Source organism: Miscanthus floridulus, chromosome 5 (genome assembly GCF_019320115.1).
Source record: "Miscanthus floridulus cultivar M001 chromosome 5, ASM1932011v1, whole genome shotgun sequence".
In the NCBI taxonomy this organism is placed as follows: domain Eukaryota; kingdom Viridiplantae; phylum Streptophyta; class Magnoliopsida; order Poales; family Poaceae; genus Miscanthus; species Miscanthus floridulus.
Window position 1 is genome coordinate 107,961,949 of NC_089584.1, and position 18,581 is coordinate 107,980,529.

The following is an 18,581-nucleotide window of genomic DNA, read 5'->3' on the forward strand; positions in this document are numbered from 1 at the left end:
ATTCCTGTGTTTTTCTCGTGAAATTAAACTGATTTCTTTGAAACTCCTGTACAATTCCTGCATAAGTGATTGTCCAGTCTAGCTTGCCTATGAACCAAATGTTTATAAAACATGGACCGCCATCCTCTATGTTCCATCTATAGATATCTATCAAACTAAACATGTTGGAGGGTTATAGACTTATATAGATTATCCATGTTTTCTTCCCCCACTAAGACCCCCTTTGGAACAAAGGATTTATGAAGAAATTTTGGAGGGTTATAGACTTATATGGATTTTTCCCCTATGTGTTCCGTTGGAACAAAGGTTGGCTATCCTCAAATCCTACAAAATTCTTATGGAATGGCTCAATTCATATGAATTTGAAAGGAGATCTAACATGTTGGAAACTTTCCTTTGTAACTAACTCTCTTCTAATCCCTATGTTATATCCAAATGCTTTATAGAAAATTTCTCACTTTTCCAATTTAAGTAGGATTACATGTGACATGTAATATTAATTCTATGTTTGACATGTAACTTTAATTCTATGTTTTAATTTCCTACTCCTATGTTTTGAATATCTTGTGTTTGCATGAGGTCCTAATAACTCCTTGTTCCGAGCTGTTCTTGTAGCCTGTTTGAAGCATGCACGCGGTGAGTGGTGACGTGGACGGTGGACATACGCGTTTGCAAGGCCCAATGGCCACGACTTCTCTATTATAACGAAAACGAAGGTAAACTCGAGAGCAATATTCTAGGGCTCTAGTGTTATCTATGTAAATTGTATGTACCCGTAGAATTTATTGAGCTAGGTCGCGTATGATTGAGCAGGGAAGACTTCCGGGCCGGGTTGACGTGTCAGTGTCACGCCTGGCCCCGCTCGAGACGAGAGAACCACGGCGGCACACGCAATGACGCGAGCACAGTTCACCGTGACGAGAGCAACGATAATGACTGACAACGAAGCACGAGCACTGTGCACTCACCGCTCGTCGCGCCGTCGTAGTGGCAGCCATCGCCGGCGGCGAACCCGTCGCCGGACATCCCGTCCGCGCACGCGCACCGGTGCCCCCACGCCCCGCTCGGCGTCTGCACGTCCTGGCACGTCGCGTTCATCGCGCCCTGCCCGCCGGTGCCGTTGCCGCCGCCGCTGTTGCAACTCCCGTTGAGCCACCAGCCCATCTCCGCGATGCCGAACTCGATCGACGGCACGCCCTGCGCCGTGTACGCGTACACGGCCGAGGTGAGTGCGTCCTGGCACCCGGCGGCGTCCACCGTGTCCCAGCGCAAGAACTGGCCCTCGCCCGTCGTCGCGGCGGGGCTGCCGGGGGCCGTCGGGTGCGGAGAGCACGCACGTCCAGGACGTGTCGTTGCCGCCGCCGCCGCACTGCGCCGTGCGCAGGATGGCCGACATGACGCCCGACGGCACGTTGCAGCTGCTCGCGTTCGAATTCGAACTCGAACCGCAAGCCGCCGCGGAGGAAGAGCCCCGTGCGCGAGGAGACGCCGTACCCAGCGCCGTCGAGCGCCGCCCTGGACCCGGCGACGCCTGTTATAGTAAGCCCAGGGTACATCTTCTATTTTAGGAAGTAGATTAGTGCACGGCACGGCCCAGGGCGTTGGGATGGCAGCGGCTGATCACGAGCGTGCCGTGATTGATTCAGTCAATTTGTATCTATATATACTGCATGTACTTTGCTTAAATAGAGATAGCAATCAACAAGAAACGCTGCCGCTTTGCAGCACCAATACTCTCGTATCTTCCACTGTGTGTTCGCGTGTGTTCATCGATCTCTCATCGAGTTCGGTTTTCTGTCAATTGGCATCAGAGCCGATCCTCGCCGTCGCCATGTCGTCGAAGTCTCCAACCAAGAAGAAGACCGGTGACGGCTCCGGCGAGAAGAAGGTCCAGCCGTCACGTTCGCCACCACGTCGCCGTGGCCGCTCCCACAGCCGTCGCTCCGGCTCACGAGTCGTCGAGCGCATCGTCGAGCGGCCGTCCGCGAACGTCGCGTGGCCGATGCTGACCCGGACAAATTATCCGGAATGGGCCATGATCATGGAGGTGAATTTCCAGACCCTCCGTGTCTGGGACGCAGTCCACGACGGCATCTCCGACGACCCCGACGAAGACGAGTATCACGACGACCGACAGGCGATGGCAGGACTCCTGCGCTCGGTGCCGTCCGAGCTCTGGAGTACTCTCGCCAGGAAGGGCACCGTGAAGGAAGCGTGGGACGCGGTCAAGAACTTGCAGATCGGCGACGAACGCGTGCGCGACGCCAGTGCGCAGCAGCTCCGCCAGGAATTCGGCGCTCTCTCCTTCAAGCAGGGGGAGACCGTCAACGAGTTCGGCGTCCGCATCACCACGCTCGCCGCCAATCTTCGCTCCCTCGGCGACAACATCACCGACGCAGAGGTAGTGAAGAAATTGCTGCAGGTGGTCCCGGACAGGCTTAGCCAGGCCGCCGTCTCCCTCGAGATGTTCCTTGACCTGAACAAGGTCACCATCGAGGAGGTGATCGGGCGGCTGCGTGTGTTCGAGGAACGCGCCAAGCCCAAGGAGATCACGGACGCCATGGGGTGTCTGATGCTTTGCAAGGAGGACTGGGAGGCCCGCCGCAAGGGACGCCGTGAGCAGGAAAACTCCGGTTGCAGCTCGGGCTCTAGCAACCGCGGGAAGCGCCGTGGGCGTGGACGTGGACGCGGCGGCGCAGGATCCTCGTCACGCGACGGCCACGACGGCCAAAACGCTGGTGCCGGGAACACTGGTGGCGGTAAGCCACCGCCTGGTGATCGTTGCCTGAACTGCGACAAAACTGGCCACTGGGCCAAGGACTGCCGTGGGAAGAAGAAGAAGAAGGGCGCCGCTCATGTTGCCGAGGCCGAGGAAGAAGAACGGGCGTTGATGTACATCGCTGTGGAAACTGAGGTAACCGCACCGCCTAGGCCGCCGCAGCGCGCCGGCGTTCCGCAGGCTCCGGTCCACCTCGACGAACGCAAGGTCCTCCTTCACCTGCACAGCGAGGAAGCGAAGGAGGCCGTGGGGCCTCGCCGCTGGGTGCTAGACACCGGCGCGACGAACCACATGACGGGCTCACGGGACGTCTTCGTCGAGCTGAACACCAGCGTCACCGAAACCGTCAAGTTCGGTGATGGCTCGGTGGTCGACATCGAGGGCAAATGCACCGTCCTCTTCGCCTGCAAGTCTGGTGAACATCGTCGCCTGAACGGTGTCTACTTCATCCCGCGCCTCACCACCAACATTGTCAGCCTCGGACAGATGGATGAGGACGGCTTCAAGGTCGACATCGAGTCCGGCATACTGCGCCTCTACGACCTGCAGCGCCATCTCCTTGCCAAGGTGCATCGCTCGCCAAGCAGACTCTACTTCCTCGACATGAACATCGCCGCCCCGGTGTGCCTCACCGCGTGTGTCGGTGACGTCGCTTGGCGCTGGCATGAGCGGTATGGACACCTAAACTTCCAGGCGCTGCGCAAGCTCGGGCGCGGTGACATGGTGAAGGGACTACCGGTGATCGACCATGTCGAGCAGGTCTGCGAGGACTGCGTCCTGGCGAAACAGAAAAGGACGCCGTTCCCGCAGGCTACCAAGTACCGAGCTCAGGAGGAGCTCGACCTGGTCCACGGTGACCTCTGTGGACCGATCTCGCCACCTACGCTGGCCGGGAACGCCTATTTCTTGCTGCTGGTCGATGACATGAGCCGCTTCATGTGGCTCACGCTCTTGCGCTCGAAGGCGGATGCACCGGCGGCGATCATGATGTTCCAGGCGCGCGTCGAATGTGAAACCGGCAAGAAACTGAAGGTGCTCCGCACCGATAATGGTGGTGAGTTCACCTCAGTGGAATTTGGTGAGTACTATGCAGGAGAAGGCATCCAGCGTCACCACTCGGCTCCCTACTCGCCATAGCAAAATGGCGTTGTGGAACGCCGAAACCAGACGGTAGTGGCGACGGCGAGAAGTATCCTGCGTGCGCGGGGGTTGCCAGGTTACTTCTGGGGCGAGGCAGTGCACACCGCCGAGTTCCTGCTCAACAGGCGCCCACGAGCACGCTTGACGGGATGACCCCGTACCAGGCCTGGTACGGGAAGAAGCCGCCCGTGCACTTCCTCAAGGTGTTCGGGTGCGTCGCCTACATCAAGCGCCTCCGTCCGCATCTCAGCAAGCTCGACGATCATGGGCAAAAGGTCGTCTTCATCGGCTACGAGGGCGGATCGAAAGCGTACCGCTTCTACGACCCCACCACAGAGTGCGTCCACGTCTCTCGCGACGCCGTCTTTGACGAGAACACGCGCTGGGATTGGGGAGCTGCCTTAGACGCCGTCAACGAGTACCCTTTCACCGTGGAGGACGACTACAAGCTGTGGCGTCAACGTGTCGAGGCGCCGGCCCAAGGGTCGATGTCTCCTGAGCTGTCCTCACTGGCCTCGCCGCCTGCCTCACCGAACTCGCCGCCACCGACGGCCAGGACGCAGGTCGAGTTCGCGACGCCACTCAGCGCCGATCCAAATTTGGACGCTGATGACGATGAAGAGGAGGAGCACCGGTACCGAACGCTGGACAACATCCTTGGCACGGATGCAGCACCTAGACTGGCACACCGCGACGCCGTGGAGGCTGAGCTGCACGCAGTGAGCCACGCCGTGAGCGTGGAGGAGCCCAGGTCGCTGAAAGAAGCCGACGGCGACCCCAACTGGGCTACTGCGATGGAGGAGGAGATGAAGTCGATCTGCGACAATGCAACATGGTCGCTGGTCGAACTTCCACGCGGACACCGAGCCATCGGGTTGAAATGGGTGTACAAAGTGAAGCGCGACAAGAACGGGAGCATCGTCAAGTACAAAGCCCGCCTCGTCGCCAAGGGCTACGTGTAATGTCCCGGCATCGATTTCGAAGAGGTGTTCGCTCCCGTCGCTCGACTGGAGTTGGTGCGCCTGCTCCTCACCATCGCAGTGCACTACGGCTGGGGCGTCCATCACATGGATGTCAAATCGGCGTTCTTGAATGGGGAGCTCCAGGAGGAAGTATACGTCCAACAGCCACCTGGGTTCGTTGACGGCAAGCACAAACACAAGGTGCTTCAACTCCACAAGGCGCTGTACGGACTCCGTTAGGCTCCACGAGCCTGGAACCAAAAGCTTGACGCCTCGCTGATGGGACTCGGCTTCACCCGCTGCGCCAATGAACATGGGATGTACACTCGTAGAAAGGGAGCAGCGCACCTCATCATAGGCGTGTACGTTGATGATCTAATCATCACTGGAGGTGATGCAGGTGCAGTGAACAAGTTCAAGGCACAGATGATGAACACGTTCCGCATGAGTGACCTTGGACTGGAGGTCACACAAGGTCCCGATGGCATCACTCTCCGGCAAGGTGCCTATGCCACCAAAATCCTTGAGAAGGCGGGGCTGGCTGGGTGCATTCCAAGTGCCACGCCAGTGGAGATGAAGCTGAAGCTGCTGAAGGATGGTTCAATGCCGAGCGTGGACGCCACCGAGTACCGTAGCTTGATCGGTAGTCTGAGGTATTTGTGCAACTCCAGACCGGACTTGGCATATGCTGTGGGGTACCTCAGCCGGTTCATGGAGGCGCCACGACAAGAGCATCTTGGAGCTGTGAAACGAGTCCTCCGTTACGTAGCGGGGACGGTGCACTGGGGTGTGCACTATCATCCGGGAGGAAAGAAGTGAGCTGCACCAAGATTGCTGGGCTACTCCGACAGCGACTTGGCAGGTGATGTCAATGATCGGAAAAGCACCAGTGGCCTCATCTTCTTCCTTGCCGGCGGGCCGGTTGCATGGCAATCCGCAAAGCAAAAGGTGGTCGCGCTATCCTCCTGCGAGGCAAAGTATATCACGGCTGCTGGAGCTGCGTGTGAGGGCGTTTGGCTGGCTGGACTCGTCGGAGGAGCAATCCTCGCGCCCAAGCTCAAGGTGGACAACAAGTCCGCCATCGCGCTGATGAAGAACCCCGTGCATCATGACCGGAGCAAGCACATAGACGTGAAGTTCCATTTCATCCGGGAATGCTGCGACAGGAAGCTGATCGACGTCGAGTTTGTCGGCACTGAGCTGTAGCTGAGCGACATCCTCATGAAGGCGCTTGGTCGTAGCCGGTTCCAGGAACTCCGTAGTGGGATCGGCATGAAGGATCTTGTGTAAATATACTCCAGGGCTTAGGAGGAGATTGTTATAGTAAGCCCAGGGTACATCTTCTATTTTAGGAAGTAGATTAGTGCACGGCACGGCCCAGGGCGTTGGGATGGCTGCGGCTGATCACGAGCGTGCCGTGATTGATTCAGTCAATTTGTATCCATATATACTGCATGTACTTTGCTTAAATAGAGATAGCAATTAACAAGAAACGCTGCCGCTTTGCAGCACCAATACTCTCGTATCTTCCACTGTGTGTTCGCGTGTGTTCATCGATCTCTCGTCGAGTTCGGTTTTCTGTCAACGCCGCGGCCGCACGACGGCGCGAGGGAGACCAGGAAGGTGGAGGCCGTGGCGTTGAACGAGAGCACCGGGTACGGCGCCGCCGCTGTGCTGCGCGGGAGCAGCGCCGTTGACGTGGTGGCGTTGCAGGACAGGAGGATCGGGCAGTCGCTGCCGCCACCGCCGCCGGAGAAGCCGAAAGGGTACGGCACCGTGGTGCTGCTGCACTGCCGGTTGCACGACCCGGTGGGTGCGGAGAAGGTTGCATCGGGAAGGAAGAGGAAGAGGAGCAAGAAGACGAGCTGGTGCATGTAGGTAGCTGCCAGTTCACTGTGCTGGTCGTCGTCTCCGATAGCTCTTTACTTGCGACAGGCAGTAGTAGTGCTTTGATTGCTTGCTTAGTTAGTGATATACGCCTGCAACCTGCCAATGGAGAGAGAGACGAGAGCGATGGCATCTGTGTGCACGATGTGACCAGAGAGGAGAGGGAGGAAAAAGAGACCGGGACGGGATGATTGGAATTGAAAGCAAAGCTTGTTTAGACAGTCATGAGAGGACGTATAGTAAATGGTCAAGAAACTAATCCTGCAAAAAAACATATCTTTTGGAGCCATCGTTCTGAATTCTGATTCCCCGAGTTGTTTTTGCTGCTATCTTGACTTGACGACGCGGAGCCGGGCACTGCACTGCAACTGCATTGCAATGCACTGCATGTATGGCTGTGTGAATCACTGAATTGAGAGTGCAGCTGCGTCTGACCGTGGGCACTCTACTACTCCTACCTTCTGCCTTTCTGGCGTGCAGTGTAATCCGGCTCCTGGTCCTGGCGGCTAGCAGCCTTTTTTAAAATGGTTATTTTAGGGTTCGTGGCACTGAACTATTCAACTTGTTGGTGCATGTCAACGGTGAAGAAGGCTGGCCGTTTCCAGCCATGCAGCGAGGAATATGTAGTCAGTTTTTTTTTAATGTCAACCCTCCTAATCGCGTCGTATAGTTTTAAGCCAACCTCTTAGGTCTTGTTTGGCCAATAATCCACGTATATTAGGGTTGATTCGGGAAAAAATAGTGAAATTTTTATTTTAATCCACTCCAACAACATTGGTTGAGGTAGATACGGATGCAGCTAAACAAGCCTTTTAACGGAGGGATTTATTAAATTGTGAAATAAAATGTTTACTCGATCATACCATTACGTCCCACATGTAGGTTGGCCCGATGATTTTAGGACGAGGGGTGGAAAGGACGGTCGACGGACAATGAGAGTCATTTGTGTGCGGGGCAATGGTTCTTATATACCTGTGTGGTCGGATTCAACATCAATTTGAATGAATCTAAAAAAATTTGGAGTCTTCGTTCGAATTCGGAAAGAGGCTTCGAGAACCGTAAACATGTATTTGGGGACAACATGGATGATGTGGAGTATAACCAAGGCCCCAACATCCACTCTGTACACGCTATAGTACTGCAGGGGCTAACCCACTCTTTAGGTGAGGTGGGGTGGCCGCCCTAGCTACCTTTCAGCAAACCTCATAAACTCTATTCGACTGCAGCTGTGGCCGCTATTGCTACAGTATTTTGTGAGTGCAGAAACAACAGCTGTCGATGTCGCTGTCACAACCATTTTGCTCTTCTCACATATTAGTGTAGAAAAAGCGGTTCTCTCTTCCCCTTGTCTCCATCACCATGTTTGGCAGAGCTCGGTCACTTGGCAGGAAGAGGCAGTTTTTTTTTGTCCTCAAGAGCATGTGCCCCGGTACACATTACCATTGGATGTCCCATGCACATCACTAGTGTAGCATGCACTCGACCGCACTTCTCGATTTGTAAGCATGGAGTCTCCTATGAGATATCAGATATGCATGACAGGTGAGTGGCAAACCATAGCCTCTGGGACGGGTGCTTGGTGTGCTAGGCAAAGGGACTGCACCACGCGGAGATGTTCTACGAAAACAGTCGTCTCATATACCACTCCAATGGGGCGGCTGCAGGTCGATGGCAGCGAAGAAGGCGGCAGCGGCCATCTCCCACAGTCCACAGTCCACCATTGCGGAGACATGCATGCCTCTCTTTTTTGTTGCTCATTAGTCCTCTATGCGACTAGGGACGGATCTAGATGTCGGGCGTTGGCGCTATGGAGCCAGCCCCCTAAGTCCCTCCTAGAAATTGTAGCCATGGATGTGTTGTTTCGTGTGTATAGGAGGGGTTATAATGCAATGGGGGTGGGGTTATAATGCAATAGTCAAATTCAGAGGTAGTAGTATTTGACTTTACACAGTCGTGCATAGAAATAGAATACCATCCCGCGTACACTACTACAACATAGGAGTAGAGGAGTAGCAGTAATATCATCAATCATCCGGAAGACCGTGTCGAATCCGCGAGTCCTGGGATGCTAGCTAGCGTCTAGCGAGCCGCCTCCTAGCTCTGAAATTTGAATTTGTCAGTTCAGCTGTGAGCCTGTGACGGTAGTGCTGGCCTTTTCTAGTCATTGAGCGAGGAATAATGCTGTATATATCAAACATAATTTATATCTCAACGCTAACTAGCTAGCTGATGTCATCGCTTAATGAAGTTTTGTTATTTCACCTTGTGATAAAAGTCGATCTTGTATGGTAGGCATAGGCATGTTTGCTTGCCTCTTAGGCTGGCCTGGCGCGGGCGGAACCCTAAGGCCTAAGCATCTGATTTCGAGTGCCTAGTGCCTGGGACGGTACGTGCAAGTGAAACGCCAGCCATAGTATTGACTTTGACAGTGGACTGGTGCTTGCATTGGTCACCACCACTGAAGCCCTTTGCTTGCTTGCAGCCTGCAGCTCTTGTTTCTTAGATAATCTACTGCTACCTTATGTAAACATAGTAAGGGAGGACGGCGTCGAAAAAGACTCCCTGCTGTGATACTGTAGTTGCTGCAGGTGCGAGCACCACATGGCTCACTTGCAGCACTGTAGACACATGCAGAGGCCGGCACAGAGTCAGTCCTGTATGTTATCTAGTTCCTGCAGCAGTATGGCAGTTGTACTAGGACTAGAAGGATAGAGTTATATAAATAGGCTACCACGACAACTCAGTAAAGAGAGTTTAGATTTGCCATCTCCTCATGCAGGGCTTCGACCAAAGCTGATGTCTTGTACTGTGTGTGTATGCTCTGTTCTCTCTTCTTCTTCTAGTTCTAGCCATAGTGTGTGGGGACGAACAACGCTTGTTTGTGGTTGGCACGGCTAGTGGGTGCTCGGCAACACTAGCGGATGCTCGACAAGACTGATGAGTAGTTCACTCACCTGAGCCGGTGATCCTGTGGGCGACAAGTGGTATCGGAGCCGTACGAGTGACATCGCCGGACTAACCGCTGGCGACGACAAACGGTTCGGAGATGGGCGACAGCAGTGGCACTGTTGTGGCCGCCCAGCCACGACCGAAGATCGTTGTTCGCACGATGCGGGAGGTCAGCGGCACTAGTTGGTCGACGCTGACTCGCACCAACTATGGGGAGTGGTCGGTGACCATAAAGGTTAAGCTCAGAGCCCGATGGCTCTGGAATGCTGTTAACAAGGGCACCGACAATGAGAAAGATGATATGTCAGCGTTGGAGGCTATCCTCGCTGCTGTACCGACGGAGTACAGAGAGCCGTTGGGGGAGAAAAGCTCTGCTAAGGAGACGTGGGAGGCTATTGCGGCGATGCGCGTCGGTTTCGACCGCGCAAAGAAGACGACGACCTAGCTTCTGAAGCAGGAGTACGCCAACCTCAAGTTCAAGGATGGTGAAATGGTGGAGGACTTCTCCCTTCACCTACAGACGCTCATCAGCAAGCTGAAGAGCCACGGCGTCACCATTGACGAAGAGGAGGCGGTCTCCAAGTACCTCCACTCCGTGCTGGCAAAGTACATCCAGATCGCTCTCTCCATAAAGATGATGTTGGACTTTTCTACCCTCACCATTGAGGATGTGACAGGCCATCTATGGGCAGTGGACGAGCGCCTGGAGCAGGCAACAGCAACAAAGGACAGCGGCAAACTGCTGCTGACAGAGGAGGAGTGGGCTGCTCGGAGGAGCTCCGAGAAGGTAGACTGCTCCAGCCACGGTAGCGATGGCTAGCGCTGCGGTAGGGCTTCTTTGGAGAAGAAGAAGCAGGTCGACCCCAACGCCTATCGGCACTGTGGGAAGATGGGGCATTAGACACGAGAGTGCCCAAACCGCAAGCAGGAGAAGAAGGTTGAGGCTCATCTGGCGCAAGCCGATGATAAGGATGAGGCCACTATCCTGATGGCGATGTTCTGTGCACTGCATGACGTCGAGGCAGAGGAGAAGGTGGAGGTGATGGTGGTGGAAGGGTCTGGGAAGGCCTTGAAGGCTGTCAACATCGACGAACCGTGCTCCCAAGTTCACCTTGGACATGTGGGCACCGACCAGGAGCAGCGGTGGTATCTGCACTCCGGTGGCAGCAAACACATGATGGGCTCCAAGGAAGCCTTCTCCGAGCTCGACGATGATGTTACCAGTACAATGAAGTTTGGTGACGGCTCACGGGAGGCAATCCAAGGGCGCAACACCATCATCTTTAGGTTCTAGAATGAGGAGCACCGTGTGCTAATGGATGTATATTACATCCTGCAGCTGCGCTCGAGCATCATCAGCATTGGCTAGCTGGATGAGCGCGGTAGCGAGGTACTGATCAAGGACGGTGTCCTAAGGATCAGGGACTAGGAGCAGAGACTTCTTGCTGAGGTGAAGAGGTCTCAGAACCAGTTGTACCTGCTCGACCTAAAGGTGGAGCAGCTGGTGTGCCTGGCGACAAGGCACACCGAGGAGCCGTGGCTGTGGCATGCCTGGTTCGGACATCTCAGCTTCGACGCGCTTGGTCGGCTGGAGAAGATGGTCCGAGGGCTACCCCACATCATGCACAGAGGCGAGCTGTGTGATAGCTGCCTGGCTAGGAAGCAGAGAAGGTTGCCGTTCCCAAAGGTGGCCAAGTATCACGCATCGGACGCTCTCGAGCTCGTCCATGGCGATCTCTGTGGGCCAATCACGCCAGCTTTAGGCGGTGGTTGGTGGTACTTCCTCCTGCTCATAGATGATTGCAGTCGCTAGATGTGGCTGCAACTCCTGACGAGCAAGGATGAAGCGGTGGCGGCGATCAAGAAGTTCAAGACACGCGCGGAGGCCGAGAGCGGCAAGAAGCTCTGCACGCTGAGGACTGATCATGGCGGTGAATTCACATCAGTGGAGTTCGTTGCATACTGCGCAGAATAGGGTGTGGTGCGACACCACACCGTGCTGTATTCGCCACAATAGAATGGTGTGGTGGAGCGACAGAACCAGACGGTGGTCGGCATGGCTTGATCCATGATGAAGGCCAAAGGAATACCAGCAAGGTTCTAGGGTGAGGCGGTGACCACTATGGTGTTCATCCTCAACCGCGCTCCCACCAAGGCCCTAGCGGGCAAGACGCCGTTCGAGGCTTGGTATGGGCACAAGCCAAGCATGTCTTTCCTCCGGACATTCGGCTGCATCGGCCATGTCAGGAAGACAAAGCTGAACCTCACCAAGCTGGAGGATAGGAGCACACCCATGGTATTCCTAGGCTATGTGGAGGGTACCAAGGCATACCGGCTCTACGACCCATGCAGAGACAAGGTGCTTGTCTCACGCGACGTCGTGTTCGACGAGAAGGCAGCTTAGAACTAGAGCAGTCCAAGCATGGGGGAAGCTAGCGGCTTCACCAACACTTTCATCTTCAAGCACTTGGTCATCCATGGTGGTGGAGATGCTGGGGAAGAGGTGTCGAGCCCTCCAGGAGGAGCGCCGAGCACTCCAGCGATAGAGCCGAGCACTCCTGGGGCAGTGCCGAGCACTTTGGGAGGGATACCGAGCACTCTGAAAGGAGTGACGAGCACTCCTGGAGGGATGTTGAGCATGCCAGGAGTGGTGCTAGGAGGTTCTGTAGTGGCGGCGACCACTATAGGACGGGTGCTGAGCACTCCCGTGGCGGAGCCAAGACGTCTTGCGATGGTGCCGACCACTCCAAGACTGAGGCTGGGCTCTCCTACAGTGTGCCTGAACACTGCAGGAGTTATGACAAGAAGTCCAGAAGTAGTGCCGAGCACTGCAACTAGGGTGCTGAGCACTCTAGGTGCTGTGCCGAGCACTCTAGTGGAACAAGGAACTCCATCAACACCGATCGAGTTCACCTCACCTCCAAGTGACATCACTGAGTTCGTTGATGCCTTCCACGAAGGTGAGGAGGTGCGGTTCCATAGGCTAGACGACATCGTTAGTGGCACAGGTCCCTCAGGCTTGGCGGGTAGGCTGCTCAATGACCTAGAGCTACTACTTGTCAGTGCTGAGGAATCACCCACATTTGTGCTAGCCGAGCGCGATGGAAACTGGCGATGGGCGATGCTGGAGGAGATGAAGACGATTGAGGAAAATGAGACTTGGCAGCTTGTTGATCCACCTCCAGGATGCCATCCGATCAGCCTAAAGTGGGTGTATAAGGTCAAGCGGGACGAGCACGACACCGTTGTCAAGCACAAGGCGCGCCTCGTGGCTCAAGGCTTTATACAGCGTGAGGGCATCAACTTCAAGGAAGTCTTTGCGTCGGTAGCATGCATGGAGCCGGTCCGTTTGCTACTAGCTTTGGCAGCAGCAAAGGACTGGCGCGTCCATCACTTAGACATTAAATCAGCCTTCCTCAACAGTGAGCTGGCAAAAACGGTCTTTGTTAGGCAACCTCCAGGCTTCACCATCAAGGGAGAGGAGCACAGGGTGCTCCGACTACGCAAGGCGCTCTATGGGCTGCGGCAGGCCCCTTGAGTATGGAATGCCAAGCTTGACGCCACACTGGGCGAGCTTGGGTTTTAGCGGTGCACAACCAAGCACATGCTCTACACACGGCGATGGGGAAGGAGGAGCTCGTCATCGGCGTGTATGTGGATGACTTGATCGTCACCGGCGTGCGCATGGAGGAAATCAATAGCTTCAAGCACAAGATGGCAGCTCGTTTTTGAATGAGCGATCTCGGGGCGCTCACCTACTACCTTGGCATCAAGGTGAGATTAGGGAGGGTGGCATTCACATTCGGTCAGAGCGCGTACACCTTGAAGCTATTGGAGCGGAGTTGCATGGCTAAGTGCAAGCCATGTGTGACTCCAATGGAGGAGCGGCTGAAGCTGACGAAGGCCAGTACCGTGGCGATGGTGGATGCAACACTCTACCGGAGCATCATCGGCGGTCTACACTACCTAGTCCACATGAGGCCGAACATTACTTTCACCATGGGCTATGTTAGTCGCTTCACGGAGGATCCTAGAAAGGATCACTGTGCTGTAGTAAAGCGGCTACTACGCTATATCAAGGGGACGATGGATCATGGGGTCATCTTCCCCAAGACCGATGATAGTAGGCTACAACTCACTGTGTTCAGCGATGCAGACATGGTGGGGGACATCGATGGAGGATGGAGCACCTTTGGCATGCTCGTCTTCCTCGGGTCAGCTCTAATATCATGGCTGTAGCTGAAATAGAAGGTGGTGGCGCTTTCTACGTGTGAGGCAGAGTACATAGCGGCAGCCACAGTGGCTTGCCAAGTTATGTGGCTACGCTGGCTACTAGGCGAGCTGACCGGCGTGGAAGCTCACCTACTAGCACTGATGGTGGACAACTAGCCCACCATCACCCTAGAGAAGAATCCGGTTCTACATGATCGGAGCAACCACATCGATGTGAAGTTCCACTTCCTCAGGGACTATGTCAATGGAGGGCAGATTGTCATCGAGTTCATCGAAACTGGTCGACAACTTATGGACATCCTCACCAAGCCGCTCGGACGTCTTCGACTCACGGAGCTAAAGGAGATGATCGGCATGGAGGCGGTACAAGGGTTATGTCGATGCAGAAAGTAACCAACTAGTGAATATTTGTAGTTTTGCCGTACGTTGTGATCGGAGGTGGCCTAGCACTCAATGACATAGGATTTATACTGGTTTAGGTAACGTGCCCTAGGTCTAGTTTGGGCCGGTTAGGGACTTTGTTCTTGAGCCCAGGTGCTCGAAGTTTGCAGTGGGGTTACAAACGAGAAAGAGGAAGAAGGGGTGTACAAGAGGTTTGGTTAGAAGGGCCGAGAGCAACAGGAGCTGCACTATGAGTAAGTGTTCAAGCATGTGCTTGGAGTCTAAACCTGACGGTTCTGTGGTTGTGAGCTAGTGAACTTGATCGGTGCTTGTTATCTTCAAGAAGGGCTCTCCTTTTGTTGGAAGGGGCGCGTCCCCTTTTATAGATAAAGGGGATGGCTTTACAAGTGAGAGGGTGAGGGTATGTATGATACTGAGCCTTGTTGCCCACGCCTACCGAGCCTTGTTGCCTAAGCTGACGGGTACAAGATAATGGTAGGCGCCTACAACACTGTTAATGTCACTGTAGAATGTCAAATGCATGCGGGAGGTCATGCTGCCTTTTTTAGGGATGGTAGATGTCGGTACCTGCAAATACTGTTTGATGCCTAGAGGCATGTGAGGAGTCTCACTATGTTCACTCGGTATGGTAAATCCCAGCGCCCATAACGCTATCGATGCCTAGAGGCACGTGGGGGGCCTTATCATATGGGAGTTTTTAGCGGCACCTACAATACTATTTGTGTCAGGGTGGCTACAGAGTACTGTTCTATGCAGGGTATGGCCCCTGGTATAGTGGTTTTGACTTATGAGACTTGTGCGCCGATCAGAGAAGAGCGATGAGCAGGGTTCCTACGAACTTGGGCTGGAGACGCGGGGTTGGAGTCAGAAGTAGTGTTTTGGGCCAAGCCTTCCGATCGGAGAGGCCATCTGGAGGCGGCTAGAGTCGAAGCGAATGCTCCGGTCAGAGAGGTGGGCTGAAGTAGCCGACGAGCAGGCACTGTTCCTCTTCGGCCAGACCTTTCGGTCGATGACTGGGCCGCCCTTCCGGCCTATCGTTTTAGACTCTTGGGCCATGCCTTGGCATGGAAGCCAGTCCCTAAGGGACCCTGGGTCTTATGAACCTGATAGGAGCCCCCAAGCCCCCGGGTGATTCAGGTAGAATCATCTAGGGGATTTTTGTCTTGTTGGCGGGTGCACGCGAGTGCACCCACGGGTGTAGCCCCCAAGCCCCTGGGCAGTATGGGCAGAACCGTCTGGGGATTTCTTGTGTTGTTAGTGGGGGAGTTTTTTCATTTGAGATGGAGTTTTGTCGACCAAGGCATTGTTGTGCAGCCGAGGCAGTTTTTAATCGTCTTGAGAGATTAGGTGAGAGGGAGCTCGTGGATCCTAGCGTCGGTGCGCGCCATGGATCAAGCGAGGGAGTTAGTCAAGGGTTTTAGACAAGACAGAGCTCACTGATCCTGGCATCGATGCGCGCCATGGGATCAGGTGAGGCAGTTAGATTTTGATGAGACAGAGCTCACTGATCCTAGCGTCGATGCACGCCATGGGAACGGGTGAGGCAGTTAGTTTTGGATGAGACATAGCTCATCGATCCTAGTGTCGATGAGCACCATGGGATTGGATGAGGCAGAGTCATGGGGCATGATCGGGGTCATAGACTCGAGTGTTTGGAGCACAGTTGGAAGCGTAGCCAGATGAGGCAAGATCGGGGTCATAGACCCAAGTGTTTGGAGCATAGTCAGAAGCATAGCCGGATGGGGCAAGATCGGGGTCATAGGCCTAGGTTTTTGGAGCGCAGTTAGAAGCGTAGCTAGATGGGGTGAGATCGGTGTCGTAGACCCAGGTTTTTGGAGCGTAGTCGGAAGCATAGCCGGATGGGGCGAGATCGGGGTCGCAGACCTAGTTTTTTTTGTCTTGAGCCCCCGAGCCCTATTGGGCCTTAGTAGGGGTCGGTGTGAGTTGTGTGTGTTACCCCATCCTTGGTTCCTCACAACCAGAGGGGCTAAGTTTTGTCGCTTGTCCCGATCGCTCAGGCTTGAGTGACGCGCTCGGTGAGTTCGCTAATGGGTGTGATCAAGTGGAATCTGGGTCTGTCGTTCATGATGGGGTCAGCATATCCCTCTTATGACATTCCACTACTCCTTTACCTACAACCCGATAGATGCCTAGGTCGTTCTAGAGACCAACCCGGGTGGCCTAACGGCCTCCCCTCGATGGAGATTCTGTGGGTTTTGTGAGAGGTTTAGGATCGAATGAGAAGGTTGAGATGACCCGGTCTGCCAGACCGGGTGAGAGTTGCATGGGGCTCATCTATGTTTTTCTCCCCTGGCTCTGTTGGTTGCTCATGTCGAATGAGGCAACCGCCGCTTCGTGACGCAACACAGAACGTTGTGATGCATTTTGCTGCACGTGTGATGCTTAGTTCCCGAGCCCCCGGGCGGTTCAGGGCCTGAATCATCCAGGAGGTTCGGGCATATGGAATGAGTGCGCATATGGATGTATGAAATGATTGTAAGGAAATAAAGAGGGTTGGTAGTGCTCACCTTGATGGCTTGAGTGACGGGGTTTGGAGAGCTTTAGTCAGAAATGTTCGACCGGGACCTGTGCTTGTCGTTCATGACGGAGTCGGCGTGGCCTATATGGGGCATCCCTTTGCTCCTTACCTATCTCTTGGTGTCTATCCTGAGTGATTCGATCGACTCAGGGGGCCCGATGGTTTTTCTCGGTGGAGATCTCGCTTTGGGTCTTTCCACGTCTAGCCTAGGGAAGTTAGGGGCCGCCTGCTTGTGGTGGCGCTTTGGTTCCTATGCCTAGCATGCGGTAGTGGTTGGTCATGTGGTAGTGGTGGGCCATGCCCAGGCCACGTCCTGTCCGATCAGGAGCCGTTCCATCGGGAGGGCATGTCTCATCGGTCAGGGTGCGTCTCATCTGCATTAAATGGGAAAGAGAGAGTTCCTCGCTCTGCCGTTCTGCCTTCTCTAGATCGGCACACCCTTCCCTAACTATTGTTCCCTTTTCCTTAAGTAGGAGAGGGGAAAGGGTTTTTGACATGTTCTTTTACCTATTCCTCATCTGCCGCCATCTTTCCTCTTCCTTCTTGTCGTGAGCGTTCCTAAGAGCCGTGGTGGTTTCTAGGAAAGAAAGGGGAGAGAGCAAGGGAGAAGAAGAACTCACCAATCCTTCTACGATCCCAGAGCGAAATGTCAGACTAGAAGTCATCCACCGTGAGGGAGTCGGTGTTGAAGGCCTTTGTTGGGAAGGGGCTTCTGCCACCGAAGGAGGTGGTGCACTGGAGGGTTCTCGAGAGGGAGGAGTTCCCGCAACCCCAGCCCAACGAGGTGGTTTCATTTCTCACCTTCCACGAGAGCGGGTTAGGGTTAGGGTACCCCACGCACTGGTTCCTGCGCGGGCTCCTCAATGAGTGGGGTCTAGAGCCGTAGCACCTTAATCTGACGGGGGTGCTGCACATTGCTAGTTTTGTTACCATCTATGAGGCTTTCCTCAGGATGGAGCCACATGTGGATTTCTTCCGACGGCTCTTCTCTGGGAGAGCCCTGACGGTGGGGAACCCGACCGAGATCGTGCTGGTGGGGGGTTTTGCCCTACAGAGGAAGCCGAGCGCGGGAGGCTTGTATCCTGCGTACCTCCCCTGTGACTCCAACCGGGGGTGGCATGGGGTGTCATTTTATATCAGGAATCCAGCAGTGGTGCCATTCCCGGCATTCACTGGTGGGAGGCTAGAGAAGCGGGATAGCTGGTCATGGGGTTGCGCCCATAAGGAGAAGCATAAGGTGGGGGTCATCGAGGAGGAGCTCTAGAAGCTCATGAAGCACGACCTTGATGGGGTGCGGGTGTTCCACACCCTGTACCATCGCCAGATCGTGCCATTGGCGGAGAGGACATGGCCGATGTGGTTGTATAGAGGCCCGTCGGACCCAGACCATGCGTCGCTAGAGGATCTACCGGACGATGAGGTCTGGAGTCACCTTGGCTGGGTGCTGCAGCTGAAGCCCAATGAGAGGGTCGAGGGGAAGCCCATGCCTTTCAACTCCTCGATCATGTCCAGCCTGGTATGCTCCCTTCTCTTTCGTCCACACTTCTTCCTTTGCTTTTCCTATTTTTTGATTAGGAGCCACGCGTTCCGCACGGGCTTGGAAACTACAAGTCTCGGCTGCACCTCCCCAAGGGTCCTGAGGGCATGGCCTAGTAGGCCACTCAGAAGGAGGTGGTAGACATGAGGAAGA